Below are 15,797 nucleotides of genomic sequence, written 5' to 3'. Positions count from 1 at the left end.
ATACATTTGAGTTCTCAGAAATGTTCCAATACTATGGATAAGTTTAAGAAATTCTCAGTTTAAAATTCTAAAGCCAGAGGTGCCTGGGTGGCTCAGTCGGTTAAGCATCCAACTCTTGGTTTCGGCTCAGGTCATGATCTCGGGGTTCGTGAGTTCGGGCCCCACGTCGGGCTCGGTGCTGACAGCTCAGGGCTTGGGGCCTGCGTCTGACTCTGTGTCTCCCTCTCTCTCTGCTCCTCCCCCACTCGTGCTCTCTCTCTCTCTCTCTCTCTCTCTCTCTCTCTCTCAAAAATAAACATTAAAAAAATGTTGTTTTGTTTTTTTTTAAAGATTTTTTATTTATTTATTTATTTTTCAACGTTTATTTATTTTTGGGACAGAGAGAGACAGAGCATGAACGGGGGAGGGGCAGAGAGAGAGGGAGACACAGAATCGGAAACAGGCTCCAGGCTCCGAGCCGTCAGCCCAGAGCCTGACGCGGGGCTCGAACTCACGGACCGCGAGATCGTGACCTGGCTGAAGTCGGATGCTTAACCGACTGCGCCACCCAGGCGCCCCTAAAAAAATGTTTTTAACAACAAAGAAATAAAAATAAAAAAAGATTAGTCAGGTCATTTCTAAAGCTAAAGATCTCTGAGCCAGATGGAATCCAGCATTCTTCCCTACTTGACGGCCGCTGTGGACCAGGCCAGGCTTAGAGATATTAAACTGATGTGTGATTGAATCATGGCTTAGGAATCAACTGTTTTTCCACCGAGTGGTGGAAATTCAGGCGTCCGCCAACGACGGGAGGGGACTTGGGGAGGCCGCCAGTTTCTTCCCAGGTCTGTGACATCACACCCCATTCTTCTGCCACCTGGGAGGTCAGCCAGCAACTGGGGCAGGAAATGGGGAGACTTCCGTCAAGAATCCTGTGTTGCCTTCTCTCCTGCCCTAAAGGACAAAGGTCACCCGGGTGGGACCAGAAGACAGAAGCAGCAGAGAGAGGTTCCTCCCGAGGCAGCACAGAGGGGCCCAAACACCTGTTTATTGATCTCCTTTCGAGTTCCATTAAGCCCAGGTAGGCTGATAGGGCGGATGGATTGTTCCCATTTTTCATTCATCCAACAAGTATTCATTGCGCGTGTATTACGGGCAAGGCGTTACCTTCAAGGAGCTCACGGTCCCCGGCGGAAAGCAGTGGCCGGAGCTGGGGCCGAATGTAATCTACGTCACCGGAGGCTGGGGAGGGAGGGTCATCTCCCTCTGGTGGAAAGAGATCAGAGCTGGCTTCGTGAAGGAGGGGACATTCGATATTCGGCTGTGTTTGCTGGGCACCTACTATATGCCCGAGGGGCTTGGGGACGAACAAGAAAGAGCTAAGCAAGGTACTGCAGGTCACGAGGGGCTGATGTTCACTGAACGCTTCCGTCCCACTGACCCTGTTCTAAGGGCTTTACCCAGACTGACCTGTGTAGTCCTCCCTGCCCTCTGTGAGGCAGGAAACCCTCGACGCCCCCATTTTGCGGGTCAGGAGACTGATTTCGCTTGCCTGTTGCTGCACGGCAGTCCCCTCCCGTCCGAAATGTAATGGCTTCGCACAGCAACCGTTGTATCTTACTGTTTATTGGGCGGGTCAGGAACTCAGGGCTCAGCGGGGACAGCTCATCTCTGCTCCACTGGGTGGCACGGCATCGCGTCCGCCACATTCACAACGCTGGTCAGCGACTGGCGCAGAGCCAGCCCGGGTTCGAGGGGAAGGGATTCGGTCGACGGGCAAGGAGCAGCAAAGTCACGTGGCAAAAGCCACGCGGGATGGAAGGGATTGCTCTGGTCATCTTTGGAAACAATCTTACGCCAACGTGGGGTTTAAGTGACTTGCTCGACGTCCTACCGCTAATAAGCAGGCTGTGGGCGGTCAGCGGGATGCAGGTGAGACGTGCAGAAGCGTGGAGAAGCTTCGCGAACGACGGAGCCTGGAGCGTAACCGTTCGGGTCGCCACTTGACGAGAATGAGGCAAAAACGCTAGGCCGCGGATGACCTTGAGTGCCAGGCTAAGCTGTCTGGACTTGACCGTGTAGGCAGTGGGAAGCTTTGAGAAGGTCCGGAGCGGAAGGACTTGTCCAGGACCGTGCCCTGGGGACACTGGGAGACTGGCGGGCCGGTGAATGCGGACACTGCCGGAGTGATGCTCTCTGATCTGACCCGGATAGCACAGGAGGGAAGAGAGGGGCGGGTGTGTATGCAGGAGACATCCGGGGTGGATCCCACCTAACCCTGCAACTTGGCATTTAACAGGTGAGGAAATCGTGACTCCGAGAGGTCAACGCTCCGGGATGTCCTAGCAAAGCCACCGGCAAAGGCAGAGGGTAAGAGGCCCGTGCGTGAAAGTGTAAGCGGAGGGTGGGGGCCCGGGGTCCGGGTCTCATGACCCCTAATGCATTCAAGTGCAGTGGGAGCATTCGCGGTGGGAAGCAGGGAAGTCGGGGCTCCGTTGACTTCATTGTGGGACACATGGCACCAGCCTGGCATGGCTGTCGGTCCAGTGCGCTGTCCAATGAGGGGGTGACTCGGCTTGAGTCAACAGAAAGAGCCCACCCCGGGGGGTGACAGGGTACCCTTCTGTGCTGGCAGCTCGGAGCCTGGAGCCCGCTTCAGATTCTGTGTCTCCCTCTCTCTCTCTCTGCCCCTCCCCGACTCGCTCGCTCTCTCTCTCTCAAAAATGAATACATGTGTAAAAAAATTTAAATAAAACTTTTTCAAAGCAGCAGGGAAGAGACAAGAGGGGGTGGGATACACAGGGCTTGCAAAGCTCTCACTTTGAAAAGATACTTAAAAAAAAAAGGGGGAAAGAGCCTGGTTGATCTCACTCTTAGCATCGTTGGCTGAAAGGGGGTTCCCCACCCCCCTCTGTACCGGTCGCTCCCTGGGATCTGTATTTTCTATTCTCCTGACACACTTTGTGCACAGAGAGCACATTTTGGCTCCCTCCAAAATTGGGCTCTAAATTTAGAACCGGCCTCAAAACTTCTGATCTTTGAGCTCGACTCGCCTGGCTCGGCCCAGCCTGCAACAGCCACTTATCACCATTCACGTTCTTCCTATTTGGTTCTCCGGTTGTCTTAGAAACGGGAACGGGTATGATAGGTCGTGGCCAAGAAGCCTCGGCCAGAGCCTCACCAGGCTACCCGGGCAGGACCCGGTGCCTGCTCTTCGCGTAAAGAACGTTCTCTCCGAGCAGAACGCGTGTCGCCCTCGCTATCTCCGAGCTGGGCCCCTTGGGCGCCTTCCAAATTCCTCCGGTCTCTCTCCCATCTGTGGCAAGTTCCTGCCCTGTCTTCTCATCTCTGCGATCGCCGGGAAGGGGAGGAAGCCGTCCTTGGTTTGTGCCTCGGCCAGCTGCTTGCCATCTGGACTCAGGCCGATTAACCCCTGACCTCCAGCCAGCAGCCTTTCTGTCGCCTCCTTCCATGTGCCCAGGCTGGGAGAAGGAGCTAGGAACCTCCTAGTCCCTCCTAGTCTAAAACGAAGAGTGGGACAGGTGGGCCTCCACCCCCCCGGTGCGCCCTGCTTGAAACGGCCCGTGCCTGCGGGGCGCCTGGGTGGCTCGGTGGGTTAAGCAGCGGGCTCTTGATTTCGGCTCAGGCCATGATCTCACGGTCCGTGAGACCAAGCCCCACACTGAGCTCCACGCTGGCAGTGCGCGGAGCCTGCTTCGGATTCTCCCTCTCTCTTTCCCCCTCCCCTGCTCCCACTTGCTCTCTCTCAAATAAATAAACTTAAAAATAAAAACATTCCATGCCTCTACGAGCGTGACCATTTTTACCCAAGAAATGGTCCTTTAATAATCAAAGAGAGGAGCATCACAGAATGCCATCCACGCATCCCTGAGAGCAGCAGTGATGTCACATACCGAGTTCCAGCATCCCTCGAGGAGATCCAGAGGCATAACCCTCCAAAATCAACCCAGAACAATTCTGCGGGAGACCAGGCCCATCTGGATCCCATCTGCAGTCGTTCTGAAGGTCCATCCTAACCTTCTAGAGCAGAGTTTCCCGGATCGCTCTCCGCGGAACACCAGGATCGCAAATGCACTTGGCCTTCGTCAACCTGTTGTCCGATACGTTTGGGGAAAGCGAGGTTGCTTTGCTGCAGGACTTCTCAGAGCCTTTAAGGCTAAGGTGCCTTGAGTACAGAGCCACAGACATTTTGCTTACCCTTCATAGCACTGTGGTTTTGCCATTGTGCTATTTCCATCCTACAGATGAGAAAAGGAGTCTCAGAGAGACTCGCAGGTGAAGGAGTCGGGATCTGAACCCAGAGGCCACGTGCCTAACACGACGCTCTATTTTCCTCCCCATGTTAGTAAGTTCCAGAAAGAAGTTACGGGCCCGGAGAGGCTGCCTTTGTCCCGGCTGAGACATCTCAGAGGAAACAGAACAAAGGGCGGGTTTGGCGGGAAGCAGAGGAGAGAGTAAGGGGACACGTTAGGCACATGTAGAGTCAGGTGTAAAGGCTCACAGCTGTGACGGGGACGGGGACTCACATCTCCGCTGCTCCTCACGACTGGAACCAGTCTCTGGGGCCGGTCAGGTGGAGGTCACAAAGGAGAAAGACACACAAAGACTTGTGGAGGTTCAAAGATGCCCATTCTAGAAACATCCACCGTGCACCCAGATGCGTACCGCTCCACTGCCCTCCCCAACGTCACCCCCGGGTGGCCAGACTGCTCCTAGGGCATTCGGAGAGTCTGGATCACCAGTCCCTCGTTCACTGAGGGAACACAGCACCCTGTCTGGGAGACACGGTGGCAAGCGAATCTATTGTTCTCCGGGAGAGACACGCCTTAAAAATAATGCTCCCGAGTGGTGTCGTTGCAGCCAAAGTAAGTCCTCTGAAGGGAAAGGACTGGGTTCTGTGACGGTACGTTTCAGAGGAACATGATCTAGCGTAGGGAGCCATGTGGCCACGGAGGGGGACCACTCGCCTGTCCCTTCCAGAGGCCCTCTTGCGAGGGACGTACTTGGCTGGTGGCCCCCGGCTGCCACACCTTCAGCCTCAGTGTTCACGCCGAGTGCTCCCTCCCCAGGCAGCTGCTAGCCAAGGAGGGAGCACAGGGGGGGACGCCGTGGCAGGGCCACCTGCCGGCGGGGACGCTCTCAAGGCTGTAGTGTAATCTGAAGCTCATCCTTCCCTCTCCCCACTTAGAGGCTCCCCACCCCTCCCTGCCCCCTTCACATCACTTGGGGATCTGCCTCTTGTTGAAGAACAGAATTCAACGGAGTAAATCTGGAAGGTCTCGTTGGCTGCAGTCAAAAGTTCATGAGTCCAGCAGCATCCCATCTAGCAGAGAGAAAGGAGCTCTGAGTTGCGGTACAAAATGAAAGACTTTTATACGCAGAGGAGCGCAGGAAAAAGGAAGTTCTGTACTGGCAAAAATAAATAAATAAAAAGTGGGTTGGTTATTACCGGGTCACTTTCGTTTAATGGATGGCTGGGGTCTACCAGGCAGATGACCATCGGTGCTGATTAGGTGGTTCTTGGCTGACTGGCCCAAGATTCCATTTCTGGGAGAGCCGAGACTGGAATTAAGTTGGATCTTGGGGGCACCTGGGTGTGGCTCCATCGGTGAAGCGTCTGACGTCGGCTCGGGTCACGATCCCACGGTTCATGAGTTTGAGCCCCACGTCGGGCTCTGTGCTGACAGCGTGGAGCCTGCTTGGGATTCTCTCTCTCTCTCTCTCTCTCTCTCTCTCTCTCTCTCTGCCCCTTCCCCACTTGCACTCTCTCCCTCTCTCAAAATAAATAAGGAAACTTTAAAAAAATTCCTTAAAAAAGTTGAATCTTGGTTTGGGGACACGGGGCTTCGCATAAACAGCTCAGTTTGGATGGAGCCCGTTGTCTTATGTTTAAGGCAAGGAAAATAAGAGAATAAATATTTTGGGCTGAATGATACATGGAAAGATAGTCCATCAAAATTTGTAGTAGAGAGCTCAAGGAGTGCTTAAGGGAACACACTTGGCTTTATTTAAAAAAAAAAAAAAGAAAGGTATGAAATCAGTAGTCTGAGATTCTACTTCAAAAAGCTAGAGGATTTGACGAAAAGCAAAGTCAACCCACAGTAAGTAGAAGGAAGGAAGCAAATAATGATAAGAGCAAATATTTGTGACATAGGAAACAGATGAACAGGGGCACCTGGGCGGCTCGGTGGGTTAAGTGTCCAACTTCAACTCGGGTCATGATCTCGTGGTCCATGGGTTCAAGCCCTGCGTCGGGCTCTGTGCTGACAGCTCAGAGCCTGGAGCCTGCTTTGGATTCTGTGTCTCCTCTCTCTGTCCCTCCCCTGCTCTCTCTTGCTCTCTCTCTCTCTCTCTCTCTCTCAAAAATAAACATTAAAAAAAGAATTAAAAAGGAAAACAGATGAACAGAAAATTAACAAAGCCAAAAGTTGATCCATTGAAAATATCAAGAAAATTGGTAAATTCCTAACTAGATGGATCAAGGAGAGAGATAGGAGGAGATCTCGCGGTTTGTGCGTTCGAGCCCCACGTCGGGCTCTGTGCCGACAGCTCAGAGCCTGGAGCCTGCTCCGCATTCTGTGTCTGCCTCTCACTCTGACCCTCCTCTGTTCATGCTCTGTCTCTCTCTCTCCCTCAAAATAAATAAACATTAAAAAAAATTTTAAAAACAACAACAATTTACAACCTCTCAAAACTGATGCAAGATGAAATTGAAAATCCAAATAGTTTTACCTATCGAAGAAATTGAATTCATGATCAAAACCCTTCCCACAAACAAACAGAAGCAAAGAACAACTTCAAGCCCGGATAGTTTTACTGGTGAATTCTCTCAAATATTTAAGGAAGAAACAACACCAAACTTACACAATCTGTCAGGAAAAAAAAAAAAAAGGAATAGGAGGGAACACTTCCTGATTTATTTTTATTTCCTTTCATGTTTATTTATTTGGGGGGGGGCAGGAGCAGAGAGAGGGAGATAGCAGTGAGTCTAATGCGGGGCTCGAACTGGTGAACTGTGAGATCATGACCTGAGCCGAAGTCGGACGCTCAACCGACTGAGCCACCCAAGCACCCCTTCTGAATTTATTTTATGAGGCCAGCAATACCCTGACACCAAAACAACAAAGAGATTATAAGTGGATGGATGGATGGATGGATGGATGGATGGATGGATGGATGGATGGACAGAATCCAGGTCTCCATATCTCAGTTCAATAAGATTTATTTCTTCCTATGCTACCTATCCAGAAATAGGTCATCAGGAAGGCTGTGCTTGTCATAGACACTCAAGGATCAGGTGGATGAAACACCCATCTTGACACCTGCTTTCACTAGGATCACGGCAGAGAAAGGAGACATGGTGAATTGCATACCGATTCTTAAAGCTTCTGCCCTGAAATGACCTATTTCACTTGTGCTCATGTTCATGACCATGTCCCAAGGAGATGGGGAAGTCCTCACCTGTGCTCAGCCAGGGAGAAGGGACAGTGACTCTCTCAGGAGCCACAGCCCTACACATAGTGACAGAAGAGCCTAAATAACCCAATGCGAGTGACTCGCCCAGTGAGAGAGGACAGAGTGGACAACACGGGGACCCTGGGACCTGGCCTTAAAAAATGCCACCACCCTGAGAGAGGGGATGAGCTCGTGACGGAGGCCAAGATGGGGTAACCAGGGGTGGGGTTGGGACCGAATGTGTTCGTGACGAGATGGGCCAACTGCTGCCGACGTGAACGAGGGGTCACGTAAGACGAGGGTGAGAACAATGAGGACGTCACTAGACGTCACCAGTATGTCAGTGGAGCGACAGAGGAGGCAGCCAGAGTGGAAGGGGTAAGAACTGAGCGTGAGGTGGAGACAGGAGCGCGGAATATGTTCGGACACCCTTTGAAGACGCTGGCGGGGAGGGGAAGAAGGCTGTCCACCTGGAGGGGAACGATGTGTGTGTAGAGACGACTCGTGTGCTCTTTCGGCGGGAGAAGCTAGAGAACGTTCAGATGTTGACTGCAAGAGCTGAAATGCACAAGAGAAGGCGGTCAGGGACAACGCGAGGTTCCTGGAAGGCGGGACCTGGAAACCGGAGGTGACGCGCCGAGGAGGGAGGCGCCGTGTGATGGAGACAAGCCAGCAGAGGAAGCAGGGGAGAGGCAGTGGAAAGGAGGGAACAGAGCGGGGCAGCGGCGGGAGGGGGAAAGTCTGCAGCGGAGTCTTGGTGGTCCCTGGGGTGGCTTCCAGTTCCGGAAGCCCTTCCAGTTCCATTCTGACTTCCAGTTCTGGACCCTCTGGAGCCTCACAACCCCCTCTTTCTTGAAAATATTTCATGCATCCGTCCAACAGATATTTATGGAGTATGTGCCATGGGCCAAGCCTGGTCCTGAGCACTGCAGGTAGAAAAGTCAAGAAGACAGATCCCAACCTCTTTGGCGAGGCAGGTGCCCTCGGTTTGGACCGATAGACGTGACGAATATGGGGGCCAGGGGGGAACGGACTTCCCATACCAGGAAGAGGGCTGTTGGGGAGGGTTTGTCATGGGGACCGTCTTGGGGCCTTTGGGGAAAGGGGGTGTGTGTGTCCAGATACGTCTCTGGGGCAGCTCGATGCAGAGAACCTCTCTGGGCTTTGAGGGCTGTGACGTGCGGCTGTGTGCGGTCGATCAAATGCGTGCAAGGCAAGAGAGACGGATCGAGAAAGTGACGCCCTTGTAGGAAGCGCGCCCTCTCTGATTTCTTGTTGCCCCTTTTCACTTTCGTGATAGACGCTTGAACACGCGGACGATGACGGAGAGAGTAGCGCCGTGAACTTCCGGGAACCCGTCATCCTCTCTAGGACTGACCCCTCCTTCCACCGCACACCTCTGTCTGTGCCCGCCCCCCCCCCCCCAAGCCGGCAATCCATCGTGCATCTTGTCACAAAATCTCAGTTTCGGCTATTCCCGAAACCACGACTACGTCTCTGGGCTCTTCTGCAACGTGAGTCCATAGAGTTCTCTCGAAACTTCATTTCGAAGTGAATTTTCTTCCTCTGGTAATGGAAAGAATCCTGCCTAATTATAGAGACCCAGAGTTTCGTCCCACCCAACCTTATCTGCCTGTCACCCTGGGCCCAAGTACCCTTTCAAGGGCATCCGCCGTTTGCTTATCTACGGCTGCATAACGAGTTATCGCAGACTTAGTGACCAGCCTCTAAGATGGCCCTGAAAGATCCTCACTGGCTGGTAACCATGCCCCTGGTGCAGTCCCCTCCCATATCCTATCAAGGTGACTTGCTGAGGCCAACAGAATAGCGTGGAAGTGATCACGTGCGACTTCCAGTCGGGGTCGTAAGAGACATGGCGCTTTGCCCCTTGTTCCCGCTGGCGTTTCCCACTGCACAGCCCTGGGGGGCTTCCTGGAGGAAGCAACGATCGAACCATACCCTAAAGTCTTATTCTCCTCTCCGAATGCTCAGTGGACACAGGTCTCTGAAGGCATGTTCGGTGATGAGACTCACTCCTCAGGACGGGCTCTCAAGCTTTCTAGGATGCCCAGGGATACGTCTTGTCAATGTATGCACCCCCGAGGGCAGAAAGCCAGCCAAGGCCCCCAGCCCGAATTTTCCTGCAGGGCCACACCAGAGCAGCTCCTCGGGGACCCCCTGCCTCTGCGGTAGCCCAGAGAAGTGGAGCTGAAGGAGGGGACACAGTCCTCGGGGCCAGGAGCGGTGGCCGTCCCAAAGCAGGTGCCCACACACAGACACACATGTCCTGAGCTGAACCGTCAGTGTCAGGAGATCGAGCTACTAGCCTCCGCTCGGGTCCCCCACCCCACCTCCGCTGACCAGCTGCCTCCCTCCCTGTCGGTGCCTGCTCCAAAGGGGGAGCCCAGAGCCTGCTAGAACGTCCACCCCCTTCCAACGACTCCTGGCCTTCCCGCCCACACGCCCCGCTTCCTGGCAGAGCGCCTCCCCCAGGCCTGCCTTCTCTCCCGTCCTCATTTGGACTCCAATGTCCTCTTCTTCCCTTCTGCTAAATTTCCTTGTTAATGTCACGGGCAGTGGGAGGGCAGGAGCGCGTGTCTCTGCGCGTATCCCTGTGTGCGTGCGCGTGCCGGAAGCCGGTGTGGGGGTATGTGCCCGTGTTGCCGGGGGGGATGGGCTCAGATGCCACCGGAGGCTGGGGCCGGAAGAGGCCTCCCTGCTCTGGCCCCTGCCCACCCCCTGCCTCACATCACCCCACACTCCCCCAGCTCTTGCCCCTAAGCCTGGAATTTCTGTTCCCAATCCCCAGCCACTATTAGGCAAATTACTGCTTGTCCTTTAAGGCTCTGCTGTGTGTCACCTCCTCCCAGGACCCTCCTGGAGCCCCTGAGTCTGGGCTGGGTATCCCCTACAGCAATGGCTAGGTACCCGGGGCGGGGGGGGGGGGGGGGCGCTGCTGGAGGGCCAGGCCGTTGCCTGTGCTGGTGACCGTCCCCCCAGCATCCAGAACAGCACCTGGCCCAGAGTGGGAACTCAGGGCACAGGGGGTGAACGTAGCTGTGGGGTTTGGCTGCTGGGGACAGGGCACTGGGATTAGAAAGAATTAGAGAGGGTAAAAAAAAAAAATAAAAAAAATATATATATAATATAAATATATAATATATTTATAAATATTTATATTTTATAATTAATATTTATATTTATAAATTTATAATATGTATAAATATATAAATATATATAAAATGTATATATATATATTTTTTTTTTCTTTTCTTTTCTTTTCTTTCCCCCACTAAACAGTCTAGCCTAAACTTTCTCCTGGTGTGTTAAGGTCAAGGCCACTGTAGGGATGTCCGAGGAATGAGGGTTCATTATATCCTTGGAGATGCAGGGGGACTGTGCCCCCCCACCCCGCTACCCACATACACACCGGCACCCTCCTCCCCCTCACCCCCCCCAACCAGGCTGCTTTCCGGAAAGAACGTGGGTTTATCACTCCTAAATTCTAAACTTGCTGGTTTGGGGCCAGGATCAAACACACTGCAGCTCGGAGCCTCCTCTAACCGTCCTCAATCCCACCCCAAACTCCGGGGGAAGTCGGCCCCGGGCCTGGGCGAGCGGGGCGGGGCCTCCCGAGCCCCCGCCCCGCTCCCCCAGCCAATCGCTGGGCCCCTGGGGTTTCCGGAGCAAGGGGTGGGGGCAGGAGTCCGGGAGCCCGGCTGCGAGGGGTTCGAGCCAGGCAGGCCGCATGCTCCGGGGGCTGACGCAACTGGAGAATTTGGCTTCTTTTTATCACATATATCATTTTGCCATATATGGTCACCAAACGCTACTGGCAGCGAGGCTCGGGCCCAGATGGTGGGCTCCCAGAGCGAAATGAGCTACATAGCAGCTCAGAACAAACAGACCATCGCTCACTGGGCCGGACAGGTGGGTGGGCCAAGAGAGGGGTTATATATAGTTCTGGTCACATTCCTTCACTAATGCATGTTGGCCCCCAAATGCGCAAACAATCTCCATTTCTGGCTCTTTTTACTGAATTTGCTAATTGCTATTCTATAACCAAGGGAACCGAAAAAAAATCCCGGCAGGAATGTGGGGGGAAGAGAGCCGCGGGCCATTTCCCTTGCTTGATCCTGTGACCCTCCCCGCCTCCTCTCGCCTTCTTCCCTCCTAGCCCCCTGAAGTCTTTCTCACTCAGCCACCGCCACCGCAGAGGGGCCCCCCTCTGCTGACTCTCCTCGTTCACCACCCACCCCTGCCACTCCCCACCCCTCCAGCCCAGGTGAGGCTGACCAGGTGCAGAGGAGCCCACGGCTGGGCAGGCTTCAAAGTGTGGACACAACCCCCCCAGCTCCCAGAGCCTGCCCTTGCCAGATGTTGGGATGTTGGAGGCTGGTCGTGTCCCCCCCCCCCACCCCCAGACTGTCTGACCAAGCAGGAGGTGGCACTCCAGCCCTCCTAGGGACCCGAAGGTCGCTTTAAGGCCAGCACAGGAAGCCAATCCTGAAATTCCAAGAGACCCAAATAAATAAATACTGGGATTCCCCCAAAGCCAGTGTCAGGACTTCACTTTCTCCATCCAGCCTGAGGTCTCTGGATTTCTGAGGTTCGCACCTCCAGCCCGGATCTCCTCCAGAGCACCAGGCTCGCGTTACAGGTGGGGATCCAAGCCTAAAAGCCTAAAACAAAGACAGACAGATGGAGGTTAGACCAGCTCTTGAGTGGTGGGTGCACGTTTGAGGGTGTTGGCAGGAGCGGCCGAGCCCCCAGTGTGAAGAGACCAGCTTCAGAGCACATGCACTCTGGGTGAAGTGTGGCTTTGGTGACCCCCGTCTTTAAATTCGCTCCAAATCCCAGGGACGTGTTGTTCCAGGATATACACGCTGCCTTCTGCACGCGAAAAACCGGAGGCAACTTTTATAAGCCGCGGGTGTCCAGGCCCCATGCCTTGTGACGTAATGGTCTGGGGTAGGTCTTTGGCGTGTGATCTGGTATATATCTGTTTCCCCAAGCTGTCCTGGTGACCTGATGTGTGCGTGCCACAAAGCAAGCTGGGGCTTCCTGGGGCACGAGCCCCCCCCCCCCCCCCCCAGCTCCTGATCGCAGGCCGGGCCAGCCTTAGGTCCCCCAAGCAAAGCCACTGACCAGGAGGCAGACGGGACCTAGCTGGTCAGGAAGGACGAGCCCCAGCCTGGGAGTAAGAATCCTGACTCCTGCCCGTCTCTGCCCTGAATTACCAGAGCCCATTCCTCCACCCTCCCAGTTTCTTAAAACCCCAGTCTCTTCCACCACAGGGTCTGGAGCCAGGCGAGTTTTATAAAGACCAGTGAGATCATTTATGCAGTAGGGACACAACTGGACAATGACGATGCTGGGTGCTGAAGACGTGTTATTTCACTTGCTTCTGCTACCCTGCCCACTTCAAAGATGAGAGAATTGGGGCCCAGAGAAGCTAAGTCCCTTGGCCAAGGTCACTAACCGCATGCGGGAACTGGAATACAATTCCAGAGCGTGCGTGCCTATAAACCACGATTGGTGGGCACACACCAGACTTATTCCTGGCCGTCTTTTGGGGGGATGTCAAGGCCAACCCAGGCAAGACCAGTTCTGGGAGAGTGCTTGATGAGGCCATGCAGAGAGATGCCCTCCGCGACGAGTGGGTCTCAAAGCCTGCCTCTGCGTTGTTGTTGTTGTTTTTAATGTTTATTTATTTTTGAGAGAAACAGAGACAGAATGTGAGTGGGTTAGGGGCAGAGAGAGAGGGAGACACAGAATCCCAAGCAGGCTCCACGCTGTGAGCCCAGAGCCCGAGGCGGGGCTCGGACCCACAAACCGTGAGAGCATGACCTGCGCGGAGATCAAGAGTCAGACACTCAACCGACCGAGCCCCCCTCCCCACCCCCCCGCCAGGTGCCCCTCTACCTTCTTTTGAGCAAAATCGGAAGGAGGAGGAATTTAGGTCTTATGCTTTATCGTCTTATGCTTAAGTTAAAAATCAAGAAAACTGGGGCGCCTGGGTGGCGCAGTCGGTTAGGCGTCCGACTTCAGCCAGGTCACGATCTCGCGGTCCGTGAGTTCGAGCCCCGCGTCAGGCTCTGGGCTGATGGCTCGGAGCCTGGAGCCTGTTTCCGATTCTGTGTCTCCCTCTCTCTCTGCTCCTCCCCTGTTCATGCTCTGTCTCTCTCTGTCCCAAAAATAAATAAACGTTGAAAAAAAAATTTAAAAAAAAAAAATCAAGAAAACCAAGTTTTGGGGTGCCTGGGGGGCTCTGTCGTTTAAGCGTCTGACTCGATTTCAGCTCAGGTCATGGTCTCACAGTTCGTGGGTTCGAGCCCCGCCTCGGGCTCTGGGCTGACAGCGTGGAGTCTGCTTGGGACACTCTCTCTCTCTCTCTCTCTCTTTCTGCCCCTGCCCCACTGGCTCTCTGTATCTTTCTCAAAATAAATAAAAACAAACTTTAAAGCAACAACAACAACAACAACAACAAACCTGTTCCCGTTTCATGGGGGCCAGACTCCCAGGGTTCTTGCCTCTCTTCCCTGTGGTGAGCCCGCGAGCCTCGAGATCGTGACCCGAGCAGAGAAGGAGAGTCAGATGCTTAACCGGCTGAGCCACCCAGGTGCCCCTTTGGAATTTTCAAACATGGACAGAAGCAGAGAAAACAGTACAGAGAACTCCCTCATACCAACCACCCTGTTTCAACACTTAGCAACACTCGAGCTCTTGCCTGATGACCCCCTCACATGCGGGTTGTTTGTTTTGTTTTTTTTTTTTTCCTGGAATACTTAAAGGGAATTTCAGATATATTATTTCACCCATTAATACGTCAGTTTTTATCTCTAGCAGATAAGGACTTTGTTTTGTTTTGTTTTTAACACAACCATCACACCGTCATCACATCCAACAAAACCGACCATAATTCCTTCAGATAAAATAATCCGTGTTCTGTTTCGTCTGGTTGCCTCAGAAATGCCTATTTTGGCCTTGTTCGGCTCGGGGTCCAGACAAGGTCTGCACGCGGCCTCAGGGTGACATGTTTTGGGTCTTTTCATTTCTGACACTTTCCGCCCTCCTGCTCTGGTTTTCATGTCGTTCTGTTGTTGTCGTTGAAGAAACGGGGTCATCTGTCCTGTAGAATTAGCCACGTCGGCCGACTGTGTCCTCACTGAGTGCCTTAGCTGTCCCTCGAGGGTAAAAGCATACGTTCAGATTCAGGACCTGGGTTTTCTCAGCCCTCGAGGCGCATCGGCGTCACTTGGGGAGATGTGCAACATTTCAGAATCCGAGGCCTTGCCCCTGGTGGTTCTGGTTCGGCAAATGTAGGGTAGAGCCCGGAGCCTCTTTTTTTTTTTTAAGTTGCTCTGTTGATTCTGCTGTGTATCCCCTGGTTGAGAACCACTGACCCCATAGTTGGGCTTTTCTCAAAAAGGGCTGCTGATTATCCCAGAGGAGGAGAGAGAGCAGGGAGAGGAGGAGGGAGGAGAGGAAGGAGAGGAGGAGAGAGAAGGAGGAGAGGGGGTGGGAGGGGACACAAGAGGGGAGGAGGGGCAGGAAGAGGGATGGGAGGAGGGAGAAGGAGGAGAGGAGGTGGGAGGAGAGCAGGGAGGGGTGGAGGGAGGGGAGGAGGGACAGGAGGAGGAGAGAAAGGAGGGAAGGGAATAAGGAAAGGAGGAAGGAAAGAAAGAAGGAAGAAAGAGGGCAGGAGGGAGGGGGGCAGGGAGAGGAAGGGAGGGGAGGAGGAGTTGTTACCAGATAGCTACTGAGCACCTAGCACTAAGTTAGACTAGAACGGCATTGTTGGGGGGGAAATAAAAGAGGTTCAACTTGCCGGCTTAAAAGTTTAGACCGGGGAGCCAGGAGTCTGACTGTAAGAAAGAACAGACTTCTGTTACAAGACCTAAGCCTGTTGTCCCACAGGTCACTTTCATACTTTGTGAGTCTGTCCGTGAACAAGAGAGGACTAACGGACAGATGATGCTAAAACACAAAGATGCTCTGTGACATCGGGACCTAGGATAAGTCCCTTATGTGGTTTATAAACTAAGGCACGTTCCACTGCAATGAAAAGAAAGACAGCTCCTTTCTGCCCTCTTAAATAAAAGTCTATAGTCAGTATTGAAAGACTATCATTTGTGGGGAGCCTGGGTGGCTCGGTCGGTTGAGCGTCCGACGTCGGCTCAGGTCATGATCTCGCAGTTGACGAGTTCGAGCCCCGCGTCCGGCTCTGTGCCGACAGCTCGGAACCTGGAGCCTGCTTCGGATTCTGTGTCTCCCTCTCTCTCTGACCCTCCCCTGTTCACGCTCTGTCTCTCTCTCTCTCTCTCAAAAATAAAGATAAA

At 53.6% G+C, this 15,797-nt stretch overlaps 1 long non-coding RNA gene across 9 annotated transcripts in view; it reads left to right on the top strand.

Annotated features, from left to right (window-relative positions):
- The window catches only part of LOC125151649 (uncharacterized), a 72,962-nt gene that overhangs the window by 10,500 nt on the left and 46,665 nt on the right, over window positions 1-15,797 (top strand). For 8 of the 9 annotated variants that reach the window (XR_007146894.1, XR_007146897.1, XR_007146895.1 and 5 more), the window contains exons 4-5: window positions 940-1,060; window positions 2,279-2,349. This is a non-coding gene — a long non-coding RNA (uncharacterized LOC125151649). Of the gene's footprint in view, window positions 1-939; window positions 1,061-2,278; window positions 2,350-3,221; window positions 3,712-15,797 lie in introns of those variants that run through there. The other variant, XR_007146890.1, reaches the window with a different exon arrangement.

This window comes from Prionailurus viverrinus, chromosome E1 (genome assembly GCF_022837055.1).
Source record: "Prionailurus viverrinus isolate Anna chromosome E1, UM_Priviv_1.0, whole genome shotgun sequence".
Classification (NCBI taxonomy): Eukaryota; Metazoa; Chordata; class Mammalia; order Carnivora; family Felidae; genus Prionailurus; species Prionailurus viverrinus.
The sequence above is the reverse complement of the archived record's forward strand: the minus strand, read 5'-3'. Positions and strand labels throughout refer to the sequence as shown.